Genomic DNA, 16,098 nt, shown 5'->3' on the forward strand with positions numbered 1-16,098 from the left:
TCTTTGGGGAGGAGAAGTGAGGTGGGAGGAGGAGGGAGGTGAGGGACTATTTTTTGTATTGATCTTACAGCCTTTTCATAACTATTTTATTAAAACATTTTTATTTTTTTATTTTAAAGATTTTATGTATTTATTCATGAGAGAGAGAGAGAGAGAGGCAGAGACACAGGCAGAGGGAGAAGCAGGCTCCACGCAGGGAGCCCGATGTGGGACCGGATCCCGGGACTCCAGGATCACGCCCTGGGCTGAAGGCAGGCGCTAAACCGCTGAGTCACCCAGGGATCCCCTATTAAAACATTTTTAAATTAAAGACAAAGAAATAGGGAAAATGGAAAATAGAAAAACCTCACCATGTATTTGTTATTTATCATTTAAACCTTCTTTATAGAAAACTAGTATTATTCCAGGCTTTGAGAATCATAGACCTAAAGAAAGAAAGGAAAGTGTTAATGAGACTCTTCTTATTTTCCTGAAAGGAAGGGAAGGGAATGGAAGGAAGCAAATAGTAAGAGAAGAGGAAAAGGAATGGGAAAAGGAAAAAAGGTAGTTCTGTTTTTCCTTCAAAGTCACCATATTTGACAGCCCTTTAATATCCTGTGAAGTTTAAGATAATTAATTAAATTTAAAAAGAGACATTATAAACCAGTTTTCAAGGAGCTTGATTAATATTTGTTGAATGAATTAATTGTTTTCCAAAGACCTAACACATAAATGCTGTTAGTTCTCCAAAATATTGAGTTTCCCACAATGATAGTAGGTGAAAGTAATTCTTATATTCCCAGGGAAAAATCTCATCTGTGGGCTTACTTGTTTTTATTTCTATTTTGTGTACAATTTTTTGACTCCATAGCCCCAAATACTGCTTTAGATATATAATTTTGAAAATGTGTCCATCCAACTTCAGGCTGTGCTCTAGAGTAGGCAACCGTCACTCCTGTTCTAAGGTGGATCCAGGTGGACTTATCTTTCCTAGCCTGGGGTAATTGCTCTATTGAATCCTCTCCTGTCTCTCATGTATACACACACATGCACACACACACATATGTTGTATGTGTGTGTGAGAATGTGCATTCAGCCCAAAGTGACAGCAAGGACCTACAGTGGGTTAAACAAGTAAGGAATTTTCTTTTTTAAGATTTTATTTATTTATTCATGAGAGACACAGAGAGAGAGAGAGAGAGAGAGAGAGAGAGAGAGAGGCAGAGACACAGGTAGAGGAAGAAGCAAGCTCCCTGTAAGAAGCCTGATGTGGGACTTGATCCCAGGACCCCAGGATCATGACATGAGCCAAAGGCAGAAGCTCAACCACTGAGCCACCCAGGTGTCCCATCTTTTTTCTTTTTTTAAAAAAAGATTTTATTTATTTATGTGTGAGAGAGAACATAGGCAGGGGAGGGGCAGAGGGAGAAGCAGGCTCCTTGCAAAAAGCCTGATGTGGGGCTTGATCCCAAGACCTTGAGATCATGACCTGAGTTGAAGGCAGTTGCTTAACTGAGCGAGCCACCCCAGTGCCCCAGGATGTTTCGTTTCGTTTTGTTTTGTTTTATTTTCATGTAAAAAGTATTCAGGGAATAGGCTTTCTTTGTCTTCTTTTTCCTTTCTATTCAGCCACTTTAAGATGCAATTTCCAGGGACACCTGGATGGCTCAGCATTTGAGCGTCTGCCTTTGGCCCAGGGTGTGATCCCGGAGTCCCTGGATCAAGTCCCACATCAGGCTTTTTGCAAGGAGCCTGCTTCTCCCTATGTCTCTGCCTCTCTCTGTGTGTGTCTCTCATGAATAAATAAATAAAATCTTTAAAAAAAAAAAACAATTTCCAAGTTGATCGTTATTGCCTCAAGGTTTCAGAATGGCTGCTCCACCTCTGGCATTGCTTCTGCATTCCTGCAGGAAGAAGGAGGAAGATTCAAGGCAGCCTTTGTAAGGCAGCTAAGTCTCTTTACCATTAAGGAGCTTTTTTCAGAAGCTCACTTATCTGTCTTGACCAGAACTATGTTCTGATATGCTCAGATATGATCACCCCTCAATGTAAGGAAAGCCGGACAACTTTTCTCCAGTTGTTGCTGTTTGTTTGTTTTTAATCTGGACACATTGCTGCTCCAGCAAATTGTTTGCAAAAGTGATGGTGATTAGGTGTCTCCTTTTTTCCACTCGTTCAATGTGAAGTTGAACTGCCTCTCACAAAGAGGTGGAGTCTCTTTGGCCATTTTTTTATGTCTGGGCTTGCCTTAGAAATTGTTTTGGCCAATAGAACAAAGGGTAAATGGTATCGTGCAAGCTCCTAATCCAGGTGTCACAGGTATGTTTACTCTTTGTCTTACTCTCTCAGAACTGTATGGATCCACTAGGTGAACAAATCCTGTCTATCCTGCTGGATGGTGAGATTCATATAGCTCAATCACCTCTGTTACCAAAGCCAATAGCTAGCCAATCCTTAGATCTCAGACATATGAATGAAACTCACTGAGACTAAAAAAAAAAAACAAAACAAAACAAACAAACAAACAAAAACCTTCTGCAGCTGAACCAAGCCCATATTGTTGACTCATCAAACCATAAATGGTGGTTGTTTCTAGCCACTAAGTTTTGAGATGGATTATAATGCATCAAAAGCTAACTGATACAGTTGCCCTAAGTAAAATTAGGGCTTTCTTGGTAAGGGAGAAGGTAAAAAAGGCTGATAATTAGGCAGCTAGTTACATTTGTCATAGGGCGTTCCAGTATTTCCCAACTCTATGGTATTCTGGGGGCTTAAAGAAACTGATGTCTCTTTTATTTTTTCCAAAAATTCAATAAAGATGTTCTTGCTTCAGCAGTGTGCATATGAAAAAATTCAATAAATAGGATGCTTATTTAACTACTATTTTAAAATAAGGCTGAGAGATTTGGGATGCATATCAAGTGAGCAAGTACTAAGATTAGTGGACAGCAGATGAGCATGTGTGGGCTGCATGGCTCCCTTAGTTTCTTACTCAGGTGAATACCTCCGGACCTTTTGGTGGTTTGGGCCTTCATCAGGTTTAGGTGTTTTCATTCTGAGTCGTATATTGTTTAGTATCTGTCCAGGTGGGACTGATGGTTAGGTGGGAGGATGAAGACATGCTGATGTGGAAAACAAATTAAGAGTCACATAAAAATCCCATTAAGATTGTCTTCACCAGATCTGCAGGCTACAATCATATTATCTATTTCTCAAATAGCTTGGAAGCTTTCCATGGCACTTAAGAAACCAACAATAAAAAGGGAAAATATAGCAATGATTATTATTTCTAAGTTGGCATATTATTTATTGAAATAAGAATTAACCTTACTTACACAGTGATTTGCAAAGAATTACTTCTAAATATGAATCAGAAGCCTTCTCCCACATTTATTTACTTTGAAACACAACAGGAAAGTTATAAAAATAAACTATTCTATTTTTTATGAAAAATGCAAGAATCTCCAGTAGCTATTCGTAAAAATTAGTATTTTGTGGTGGTATTTACATTGAATGCTGTGATATGAAATTATGTTTCAAACTATAGTTTTATACATATTCATTACGAAAAAAACTAATCATGACATAATATGTTACTGTTTTTGTTTTATTTTTATTTTTGACATATCGTTGATAATTAAATCAGCATATCTCTTGCTAAATGAGGATGCTTAAAATATAACTATATATTGGTATGTAATCATTAAATACTTTAAATGAAATATATATGTACATACATATGTTTGAATCATAGTTACTTAAGTTGTATTTTACTTAATGTTGTTTAGCATAAATATCTGAGGATAAATAATGGCTCCATAATGGGATAGCAAAGATAACTAATGAAAATCCTGCCTCATAGATGTGTTGCTTCAAGGCTGTGGGTGTTGACCCCGACTCTGCACTACTTACCTCATTCATAATTTGTTTCTGCATCAACCCCTTGCCTTTGACAGAGGATGAGGCATTTGCTGAGTTAAACATGGCAGACTCACCCTCACATGGTTGGTTTCCTCCATCTGGGAATCCTCCTTGCTCCCCATGTTTCACAGCAATGTGTTGCTTCTTTGTTTCCAAATGACCTTTCCTGAGCAAATCCTTTTTGTATTAAGGATTGTCTAGGAGTTGAGGGTGAAATTAATTTGGCAGGCATGATTCTTATTAGAATTTATTTCTGAAAAAACAGCATCTGGTAAAGAGGGACCAATGCAGTGGGAAAGTGCTGAAATTTTCTGAGGCTAAACAGGACAAAAAGTAATGAAGTCCATCCTCTTGATTTTCTTCCAGAGGGTAGTGGACATCTGAAGTGTAAATCTACTTTGATATTCTTAGTCAAAGGGCTATTTAAAAGAAACCAATATAAAACAATGATGTTCTGTACAGATGCAGAAGAGCCTTCATCAAGGACCTCCACATATTTCAGAACTCAGTGCTGTCCTAATTCATGAAGGCTTTGCTCTGTGAGTGTCCCCATGTGTAGCAGGTCTTGGTTTCCTTTTTTAGTGTCAGGGACTAGAGCAGAGGGGAGTCAGGGGGCTTCCCTAGCTTCCCACGAAGTTGTAAAGAACAATTAATAAAGGGTCAACACTAGAACCTATTTATTCTTTAAAAAAAAGATTTTATTTATTTACTTGAGAGAGAGCAAGTGAGAGTGAGCGAGCACACAAGTGGGGAGGAGGGGCAGAGAGAGAGGGAGAAGCAGACTCCCTGCTGAGCAGGGAGCCCAATGCAGGACTTGATCCCAGGGCCCCAGGATCATGACCAGAGCTGAAGGCAGGCACTTAACCAACTAAGCCACCCAGGTGCCCCCAGAACCTATTTTAAACTCACTTGACATAACTGTGTTTTCTGGATACATAGCCAAGATTTTTCTAGATAACAATGTGTCCATGCTTCAGGTTCTTACTCTGACCTCGTGTACCGCCAAGAATGAGTACAGGTAAGGCTTTTTCTTTTCAGGAAGGCCAGAATAAAAACATTTTATAGTTCTTAATTTTTTATAAGGTTCTTATTTCTAAATTAGATTTTATACCTGTTGAGGGCTTGGCTATATTTTATTCTACATTCTGGCCCCAAATCTATATTAGGAGCACATATGTTTATCTGTATCAGGGGCATACAAAAATTTTTCATAAGAATATTAAAGGATAAAATTGGTATGTTTGCAGTTAGAGGCCAGGGCTTCTGATATATGTGCCTTAGAGGAAGGTGGTAAGGATATTTCAGAACTCAGATGATTGGTACAAAATCTTGGCGGGTGTATGACTGAGGGTATTTTAGATGCTGGTCACAACAGAAGCAGACACTTAGGGCTAGGGTAAAGATTAGTATGTGAGAAAATATGGGGGAGACAAGAAGGAGCCACAGAAAGGATGACAAATGTTATACACAAGTTCTAGGTGAGGTGAGGCACCCTCACTGTCATGGCAGTATTTGGGACATTGCAGGATATAATCCATGCAAAGCCCTTAGCACAATGCCCAATGCACAGCAAGCACTTAGGAAACATTTATTAAGGGGCCTAAGGAGCAGGCTTTTTATGCAACTCATTTGCTTTTCAGAGCAACTCCCTAATAGAGGTGCTACTATTATCATCATATTATAGATGAGGCAACTGAGAATGAAAAGGGTAAGTTACTTGCCCAAGGTCACATAACTACTAGCCAGAAACCTATCACTAGCTACTAGGCTTTTCTGCCTCTTTGTCAGCCATTATCATGAGTTCATGCTATTGGCATACCATCTCACTATTATCATTAATATAGAGTCTTAGTATAATTGCACAGTTTTTAAGGGTCTAGGACCTGGAATTCAGGCTGCCAGGGTTCAGATATTTTTTTCTACCATATCCTGTGAGCTTAAGGCAGTTACTAAAGCTTTCTCAACTGATCATACCATATAGAAAATGGATATTACACTTGTATTTTGATCATCAGGGCATATCACAGATATTCCTTAAAAAGTCTTTCCTTTTGGGCATACAATGGGATTGCACTTCCCCACCCCTTCTGAAGGTAGCTGGCCACGTGACATCATTTCACCAGTGAATTGTGAGTGGAAGTGTATAGTGTAACTTTGGGTAAGATGTTTTAAGAGTCAGTAAACAAGTTATTATGTCCCCTGTTCCTTGCATTGGCAATCACAATGAAGGGCAGTCACCTGAGTCCCTAAGCAGCCTCCTCAAATAAACCATGATGGGCATACAACATGAGTGACAAGTAAATCTTAATTGGGTTAAGCACATGAGATTTTGAAATATTTGTTTTTACAGCATTATCTAGCCTATCCTGATCTAGCAGCACTTAACTTGGTCAGTCAGGACTGGTTAAGTCATGCTGCAGTAACACCCAGCCTCATAAAGACACATGAACATCATGGGTTGATTGCATGCTATTCTCTATGTCACCCTTATTCAGGGACCCAGGCTGACAGAGTACCTGCCATCTGCAAACCTCTTGGTTGTCATGGCAGAGGGGAAAGAGGGCATGGCAAACCATGTGCTGTTGACTCATCAAGCTTCTGCCTGAAAATAATGCACAGAACTTTTTCTCATATCTTGAGGGCCTCAGCTAACTGCAACAGCACGGGGAATGGCAATCCTACCTCTACTTTAGAGAACAGTGAGTACTATAATATACTAGTGAAAGACAATAATCTTCTATCTCACAAATCTTCCATATTCTCTCCATATATACATCATCTGCCATATATGTTACTTATAATATTGCCAATTTTAAATTTTACATTTTTATATGTAAATCTGTATCCTCGGTGTGGAAAATGATTTGTAAAACAACTGACATCTTAGTTTTAGGCTTAAAAAAGATATTTAATCAAATCTCTCTAGGTAGAATTTTCTCTGGGATCCATACAACTTTTTTTTTTTTTTTAACTTGTATGGTGTATTCCTTTGGAAAGAAGAAAGATTATGGCCTCTATCTTCTGGAATACTTAGTTATCAGGGCTTTTCTGGAAAATATCAATCAATGGGGCCCCTCTACTTCAGGTTTAAGAGCATTTAAAGGGGCCTCAATACAACTTCTCTCCAATTTTCACTTTCCTTTATCAAAAAACATGCTCACTGTGGTTATGTTATAATAACACATTATAATCACGTGTGTATTGCCTACCATGTACATCTTATTACCACTCTGTAAAAGAATGACTATAAAAATTATTAAATTTGGAAGATTGACTTAATTGAAGTTTGGCTTAATTTCAAATCTAAACCTTATTTCTATGTGCTCACTCTTATTAGTTGGCTATACAATCACATTGGCCATTAATTAGATTTTTTAAAAAGATAAAAGAAGAAAAATAAGAGAATCCTCATCCCTGATACCATGGCCATAATTTTTCTCATTTTAGTGATGAATCCATTCAGTGTTTGAATGAGTTCCATAGGTAGCCATTCATCTGGAACTTTCAATAATGTGACTGTGATGTCTACACACAGAACTCTAAACTAGCTGAAGGCCTACTAGCTTGCCTACATAGAAAATTGAATTCTGCTCCCTAGAAAATAGCAGGGACATGCAGAATGTGAGGATCAATGAAGATTAATGGCATATTACTTGATGAAAATTAAAACAGACAGAGGAAATGGAGTCTCTTGGGGTTAATCAGGGACTTAGCAGGGTCCAGAATTTTGTTCTAAAACCCAACTTCGGTAGTTCTGCTCTGGGATACAGATGCTGTTTCTGCAGCCCCTGTTGGCTGAGTGAGATGGACACATTTATGATAGAGTTTTGAGGCTGTAGAATTACCAAAAGGGAAGGGAACCTGTCGTATCAGTATTTGTCAGGGTCTCATGATGTTTGTCACACGTTAGTGACAGGAAAACCTTTGAATATCTCCAAAAAGTCTTGTGACCAGCATTCACAAATGGTCTCACTTGTTTTGTCATTATATATGTTTCCTTCTTGGGGTGCCTGGGTGGCTCAGTGGGTTAAGCATCTGCCTTTGGCTCAGGTCATGATCCTGTGGTCCTGGGTTGGAGCCCTACACCAGGCTCCCTGCTAGGTGGAGAGTCTGCTTGTCTCTCTCCCTCAGCCCCTCCCGCCTTCATACGAGCGTGTGCTCTCTCTCTCTCAAGTAAATAAGTAAAAAAAAAAAAAAAAAAAAAAAATCTAAAAAAAAATGTGTTTCCCTCTTGACTTCTTTGCTGGAAGCTCAAAATTAAATCTGTGACGGTTTAAACATTGTTGCAGAATAGAAAACATTTTGGAGTACTGCTCAGCCTTTGCTTTGCTTTATTTAACCTCATATACTGTCTTTTGCTAATTATTTTAAGGATTCTTATGGAACCACGCAGGGAATGAATAAATGCATTAATTCATTGACATTATTATGGCTAACTACCAATATTTATAGTTACAGTGATGAGACAAAGACTTACAAGAAGCCCAAAGATTTCATAAGCCAGATGATACATAAACCTATACAGATACATAAACCTATAGCTATCTGGGAGGTTGTTGAAATACAATCTAATTAGATTGACTGACTGGTGGTCAATCTCTGGGCTGTTCTGAGCCAGAAATACATTAGTTTCTCAAGGAGGTACAGTCAAGCCCTAGAAAGAAAAGAAGAGGCCAAGTGATTTAGAAAAGAAAACCAGGTTGGGATATAAGTGGGAAATTTACTTGAGGATCACCATTGAAGATGGAAGCCAATACTTCACTGTTGGGAGAAATGGAGAGTAGTTATCAATATTAATTAACTCCTTGCATGTCTCGGTTGACCCCTAACAGCTGGGGGCCTGGTGTAGCATTACTAGCTTGCTTAGAGAATTCATTGGGACAGAAGACAGAGGTTGTCTTTTGGGTAGTGGAATCTGTGGCTCATCTCATGTAAACTGAGGTGAGGCAGGAAAACAGGCTGTTATCCGCAGCAACTATAGCAGCGGAGTTAAGCTCCTAGGGCTGGTGTTCTACTTGCCTGTTAGTCTACTGGTGGCAAATGGTGAATCCATAAAGGGATCCAAAGGATTTTTGGAGAGTGTTCCTTAGAGATAGGAAATAGGACAGAGGATAATGACTGGTGACCAGCAGCTAGGTAGTTTGTAGACAAGGAAAATACTTTTATATACTAAGTGGCCACAACTGGAACAAAGAGAGTGTGTGTGTGTGTGCGTGTGAGCACGTATTGGTGAAATTGTGACTATGGAAGGTGGACTAGGCTGTGACATAAGCTCTGTGATGACATCCATGCATGTTTGGGGTTCTGGAGGTAGCATCATAGCTCTTGGTCCAACCACCTATTAAAGTGCTTTACATGTATTAACTCAATTTATTTTTTGGCTCTGTGATATAGATGCTATTATTATAACCATTTTATGGAAAAAGAAGAAACAGATAACTTTCCCATAGTCACTCAACTTCTAAGTCCAGTAACTAGGATCCAAATCCAGGCAACGGGACTTCAGGCTTAGCCACCACATCACCTGAGCTTTGCTGTTCTGAATCCCTGCTTGGGATGGCATCGATGTCCCATATAGTCGTAATCAGGATGAACTCAGGAGTGGCAGAATTAGGAGGATGCATTACTAGCAGCTTTGTGCTCTAGTCAGCCCCTCTTCCCCTCTCCATCATGTAACATCATGCTCTATTTTTTTTGTGCTTAGCTCTCAAACATGAATGAATTCCCTTTTCTAAAAAAAAAATTCATTGGTGGAGACTTCCTGTCTTCATATTCCAACTAATTTATCTATGCAGAACTGTTTCTTCTACTTGTACCTCAAAGAACAGATTGGATCTTGGCCTTTACTCTTATTTAAGCCAAACTTTTCCCTCTGCAGTTACCATATTGGCAAAAAAGCATTGCATCTTTTGCCATGCTTCTAAATACTAGTAAATTCCCTTTCATCCTGCTTCCAGGAAAATGGGTATTGTACTGATTTTAGAAATGTATAATGCAGGGAAGAGCTTAAGTGACTCTCTGCAAGATGAAGTAAGTCTGTCTCTATCAGTTAAAATAAAATTCAACAAAAAGCTGTACCTACTTCATAGTTACACTCACGGAAATTGGATTCATTAGAGCCCCTAAGTACTGACACCACTACCAATTATCTCATGACTCTCAGAGCCTTGCTTTTGTCACAGATCATGACCAGACAATGGCCTCCTTGGCAGGGGGACAGCCCTCTGTAATAACTGGCCATAAAGACCATTAGTGGTGTCACTCCTTCTGCCTCTGATCTGTAATATGCTCCAATTACCATTGACAAGATATCAGAAGATAATCTACTACAGGGAGGAATATTGAGTGCTCCAGCTCTGCTGTTTGACAAGGGTGGAGGACAGGAAATGTTAATTTTACCCAATAAGATGTTTTTTTTACTTTAAACAATTGAAGTACAAGCGTGAGAAGAAAATAAAAAGAAGAAAATAAGATGGCAGTGCCCCTAATTATTGTTTCCCAGATTCTCTCTCTCTTTCTCTCTCTCTCAAACCACTCTAGATCTGCCTCTTTAAATTGTCTTTATCTTCCTTAGGATTCAAGATAGCAATTAACACCTATAACAAAAATTTAAAGGATGTCAGTTACCTAGGAATTCTAATAGCAATTAAAATGTTATCAGGAAAAATTTAAATACTAGCTGAAGAAAAAGAAAAACAATATCATTAAAAATCTTCAGTGACATTTTAATGCTGGAAACAAAACTCTTCCCAGATCTCACGGGTAATGCTTTGTGCATAGAGAGACCTTTAAAATAAATGTCACAGAGGACAGGGAAGGCCCACCTGTTTAGAGTAGGCCAGGCAGCTTTTCAGAGGTTCTGGGCCACAGTACTGGTCTCCCAGAGGGTGGAGATTTGCATACAGTCCACACCTGGAGAACTGTATCAGTCAGAGTTCAGCCAGGAAAACAGATCTAGTGTGAGTAATATGAAATGATGGCTTTATTATGGGAATTAGACCATACACAACTGTGTTAAGACCTGGGGAAGTGCAGATCCAGAAGAAGAATCTGAGAAAGAATCATCTGCTAACTAGTTTGACTGGAACTCTGGTGTAGGTGATGTCAGAACTTGCAGGAATATTCTGTAACCAAGAGGGAAGCCAAAGAGGGGGTCTACCGGAAGCTCTTGCTTCTGTGTAGGGCTTACTTTCCAACATGGGTCTACAGCCAAGCACCTGTTGAAAGGGCTGGGCTGTGAGGAAGAGGAGCAGGACAAGGAGCTGAGGAGATGAAAAAAAGCGAGCCTGCCAGATGTATCTGCTTCACCCACTGCCACACCTTGTCACGTGATCTTTGGAGAGTAATGACTTCTGTTTCACTTCCTTCTTCCATGTCCCATGCAAGTTCTTCCTTTGGTCATTTCTAACTGGGATCAAACTGAGGAGGGATTCTTGGACACATAGTTCCTGGAGTTAGCCAAATTGACAAATGTAGTCCAGCACTCTGACTACAATAGATCCTTTTCCTCAAGCTATCTGGCATTTTTTTTTATTTCAATAAACACTTGCTGAGCACTCATTACTATTCTAAACATTAACATACTACAGAAAAATGGCTCCTTTTTTAACCTTTAAGGGAGCTTATATTCTAGTTAACAGAGAGAGATGTGAATGAAAATAAAAATTCATTGAATTCAATGTGATAAATGCAGTATTCAGATATGAACAAAGTTATTGTAAAATACCAAGGAAGAGATTCTTTCTAAGGGAATCAAAGAAAACTTTTCTTGGGTATGAAATAGTAGTTAATACAACCCAGTAATTCAGCTCCCATTAGAGAGAAATTAAAACATCTACAAAACCTTATATATACGAGCACCAAAAATAATAATACTAAACTGAAAATAATTCAAAGTCCATCAACTGGTGAATAGACACACACAATTTAATATATACATATAGTGGAATATTATGTAGCAATCAAAAAGAAAGGAACTACTGATAATGTAAATGGTTGAACATCAAAAACATCACTTAGTAAAGTGGTAAATGCCAGGAATACTAAAGAGCAGATTTATACTTGCCTGGTGCTTAGGCTGGGACCATGGATTGACTACATATAGGAATGAGAGAATTTGGGGATTGATAGAAGTATTCTACATAACTGTATTTTTACTAAAACCCATAGAACTATACACTTAAAAATGAATGAACTATCTGATTTGTGAGTTAAATCTCAATAAAACTGTTTGAAACATTGCTACTTTCTCATTTGATGGGCCATGGCAGTTAACTGTAAGGTGATAAATACTTCCCAACACACATTTGTATACAAATTCTTTGAAAGTCTGGTTTTATTAGTTGGAGACTCACTATATTAGGTGAGTATATTTATTTATTAACAAATAAATTCCAACATCTCAGCAAGTTGAAAAAAGAAACTTATTTCTTGTTGCTCTAAGTCCATAAAGGATGTTCCCAATTGGCATGCAGCTCTCCTTCAGGTATTTTTTTGGGTCCCCATCCTTCCCATCTTGTGTTTTTTCTATTTCCAATGTGGATTCTAAGATGGTGCTGTTCATTGGCATCAAGCGAAGGGAAGATAAAGAGGGCTTGGAGGAACACATGCAGTGGTGGTAGTGGGAGTGGTGGTGGTGGTGGTGGTGGGGCTTATAGGCTAGATCTGGATGGGATAAGCTTTACTTTCACTCACTTTCCAATGGCTAAGACCATCGTACAGCCATGCCTAAAGGCAAGAAGTTTGGAAAAGCAGTCTAGCTGTGTGCCAGGACAAAGAGGAGGCAGGTTTGATGAAATGCTTGCTGAGTTCAACCACATCAGCCAGCCATGCTTCCCTTCTCATCTCTTTTCATTTTCCCATTTGAGGTTTGCAGCTGATATAGAGAGACATACAGGGCAGGCTCTAGAATGCTATCTCCAGTGACTGGCTGATTTGAAACAGGGAGTCCTTCCTAATACCACCGGCCATGATCATGACAATGCTGACCAGACAATACCTTTTTTGCTGCATCATTATGCACAGCCCTTATCTGTATCTGGAATTGGCAGCTAAAATTGAGGAGCAAGAGTGCACTGATATCTGAACTGCTTTGTATTATAAAATAGACTGTGGCAGAAATTATGAGCATCACCCCTCTATGACACTTCTTTTCTTTAGGGACTCAGGATTTAGTGCATTAGCCTATAACCCTAACAACAAAGGGAAATGAGTAAGCTTAGCCTTCAAAAGAGCCTACTTCCAGTGATGGAGCAGGCTTGATGATGTCAGAACTGAGCAAGTCCTTGTCTGAGCAAAGAGATAGCTGCTATTTAGACAGCAGCTTGCTGCAACCATGTATGTTATCAATATTCCAGCTAATTAGAGTTTTCCACCCAGGGACCACTGGTAGAAGTCATAAAAACAATGGTGCCCTCTTTGTTTACAGACCCTAACCTATTTAATGCTCAGCTCTACTAATTCTCTACCTCATAAAGAAATTATATGAGGGTTTATTAAAGCTTTCAGGATCCTCATAAAATAGTCTTTGTATGGCAGGAAGAGGATATTGACGGATTGTCCATTATCAACTATGCATAGGATCTTGAAAAAGAGCTGGATGCTTGTTGTATCTTCATGATGGAAGAGCAGAGGTGCTTAATTACACCAAAGCACTATTATCCCGGCAGCACTTCTGCTATCACCATAAACACTTGAAATCTTTAGGATGAACTGCTCTGACTTGATAATGGTAATTGAGTGAAAAGGAATATTTAAAACTGGCTCTGCTTGTACATTAGTATTTGTCTTAGGACCTCAAGAGTTCCTGCCTAAAACTTTCTGAGGCTCTCCCTCCACACTTAAAATAATGTCCTTCCTCAGTGCTGTGTGATCCAGCTTTACCTACCTCCCCCATCTCACCTTCACTTGCCCCTCATTCACCACATCCCTGCTTCCCTGGTTGTTTCTTTTTTTTTTTTTTTCTTCTAAAACAAAAACAAAAACAAAAACAAGGGTGCTGTGCCCTAGTGCATTCTATACGCGCTGTTCCTTTAACCTGGCATCTCTTACCCAGCAATTCACAAGTCTGGCTTCTCTTTATCTCTTGGCCTTCAGCTGAAATGTGGCCTCCTCAGGAAGGTTGTTCTTCACTATTCAGTATAACATTAGCCAAGCCCCCCACAACGTCATCCTTATTTCCTCTGTAACAGTTTATCATCACAATGCTTGCTTAATTTCTCTCCTTGCTTATTGTTTGTCTCTTCCAAAGAAATGTTAGTCCCGTAAGGACAGAGATCTCTTCCTGATTTCCTCACTATTATTTCCAGCACCCTAAACAGTGTTGGGTACATAGAAGTATGGGGGGAAAAGACATTTCTTCTCTGCCACATAAAAATAAGGAAAGACTATTTATTCAGAATTTGTTATAGCAAGGGAGTCAGGCTCCATCACTCGTATTTGGCAGATACTCAAAGCCAAGCAGAAGAGTGGAAAAGCTTTATAATGGAAAAGAAAAGGAAAGCTTCAGGAATGCCCTCTTTGGCATGGGTAGCTGGAGGTGGGCTATTGAGAATCAGGGCATCCTGCTTGGATTGGTTAGCTGGCCATATTTGGCTTTCTCCACTTGGTCCTAAGTTGGAAGTAGGGGCAAAACTTAGAAAAGTTGGTGGTACCTGGGTTGCTCAATGGTTGAGCATCTATCTGCTTTTGGCTCAGGGAGTGATCCCTGGGTCCTGGGATCACGAGTCCCACATCGGGCTCCCTGCAGGGAGCCTGCTTCTCCCTCTGCCTGTGTCTCTGCCTCTCTCTGTGTGTCCCTTATGAATAGATAAATAAAATCATTAAAAAATTTAGAAAAGCTGTCAGTTATTGATCGTGTCCTGGCTGTTTAGGGCTGACTGCAACAGAGGTTGTGGTTTGGAGCTGGTTGCTCTGGGTTACAGGTCAGAGTTCTATTTTTATGTAGGGTCTAGTCATTGTCCCTTTGTATATTCCATCTCTCAGAAGCAATGCATATTTTTTACTTTGGGGTCTTTCCCAGCATCTTCTGTGGCCTTGGTTTTGCATCTAGCATTCATTTTCTTACTCATTTTCACGCCTTCTTCTTTCCCTCTCTTTTCTTTATTTTTAAAAATATTTTATTTATTTATTTATGTATGTATTTATGTATTTATTTATTTAGAGTGAGCAGGAGGAGGGTTAGGGAGAGAGGGGGAGAGAGAATATCAAGCACACTCTGCACTGAGTGCGGAGCCTAACACAGTGTGTGATCTCACGACACTGAGGACAGGACTTGAGCCAAAACCGAGTCAGATGCTCAACCAACTGAGCCACTCAGGCTCCCCTCCCTTTCTTTTCCAGAAAGGCCTCTACTGTCTCTATAATCTCATCTCAATGTTAGACTGTTTATCTCAAATAGCTATCTAGTTTGGGTTCCAGCAACCACCCCATATTCACACTTTCTGCCAGGATCCTCGCATTGTTCTGAGTGGGGAGTGTACCCAGGCACCAGTCTATCCCCAGACTGTATATTCCCAGTCCTTCCTCATCACAAATCTAGGGGGTTCTTTTCAACATCTACCCTGTTGTATTGCTTTTCCATTTTATACCACCCTCTCTTGCCAAATTCTTACATCCATACTGTACACAGAACTGCTTTACTTTCTTTCTTTGTTGGGACTGCACCCGGCTTTGGGTCTTTTCCATACTATTGAATTTAGTCTCTCCTATAATGCAATCATTTGATTCCATCTCTTGCTTCCATCTTGGCAGATGTGACTGGGAATCTCTGGATCATGAGTAACTCACAGGGCCCATACGTTTCCTTTCCTGGTCCTCTCTTACCACCAAAAATAAAAGTGTCTCAGGAGGGATAGAAATGGAAGTCAGCATACTTCCCACTAAATTTCTTTTAATTCTTGAGATTCTATGATTCTCCATCAGATGTTAGCACAGCAAGAGGCCTTTTTGTCACTCATCAAAGACTTCCTGACTCTGAGATCTTCCCTTTCACAGCTGAGTTGAAACAAACCTTAGTAAAAGAATCTCTATACTGTGAGAAGGCAAATGGTTTAAAAAAGAGAAGAAAAGGAGAAAGTAAAAAAACAAAACAAAACAAACCTGTGTGAGGAGACTTAGAGTTCCTCACAGTACTGCCTACCTCCCAGGTTTCAATGACTTCTTTGCTGTGGTTGGCCAATTAACTAGGCTTTACTTAGT

Source organism: Vulpes lagopus, chromosome 18 (assembly GCF_018345385.1).
Source record: "Vulpes lagopus strain Blue_001 chromosome 18, ASM1834538v1, whole genome shotgun sequence".
Lineage (NCBI taxonomy): Eukaryota > Metazoa > Chordata > Mammalia > Carnivora > Canidae > Vulpes > Vulpes lagopus.